The sequence below is a fragment of the Macadamia integrifolia genome, chromosome 12, assembly GCF_013358625.1.
Source record: "Macadamia integrifolia cultivar HAES 741 chromosome 12, SCU_Mint_v3, whole genome shotgun sequence".
NCBI lineage: Eukaryota > Viridiplantae > Streptophyta > Magnoliopsida > Proteales > Proteaceae > Macadamia > Macadamia integrifolia.
Window position 1 is genome coordinate 7,613,769 of NC_056568.1, and position 215 is coordinate 7,613,983.

Sequence of the window (215 nt, forward strand, 5' to 3'; positions counted from 1 at the left end):
CCCCCCCCCCAAAATAAAAAAAATAAAAAATGGGTTTTCCATCTCTTCTTGTCATTTCATTGCTTGTTCTTAGCTTTATTGTTGTATTAAGCTGCTGTTCTAGTTGTTCATTGTACACATCTTAGGTGACCATTCTTAATGGGTTTATCCTTTATTTGAATCCCCTCTTTTCCCATTTTGTAAATATATTATTTATTTAAAACCACACCACCCAA

At 33.0% G+C, this 215-nt stretch overlaps 1 protein-coding gene across 3 annotated transcripts in view; it reads right to left on the reverse strand.

Moving 5' to 3' along the window:
• LOC122058381 (MLO-like protein 3) overlaps positions 1 to 215 on the reverse strand; it is a 7,110-nt gene that overhangs the window by 4,715 nt on the left and 2,180 nt on the right. The window lies entirely within an intron of this gene.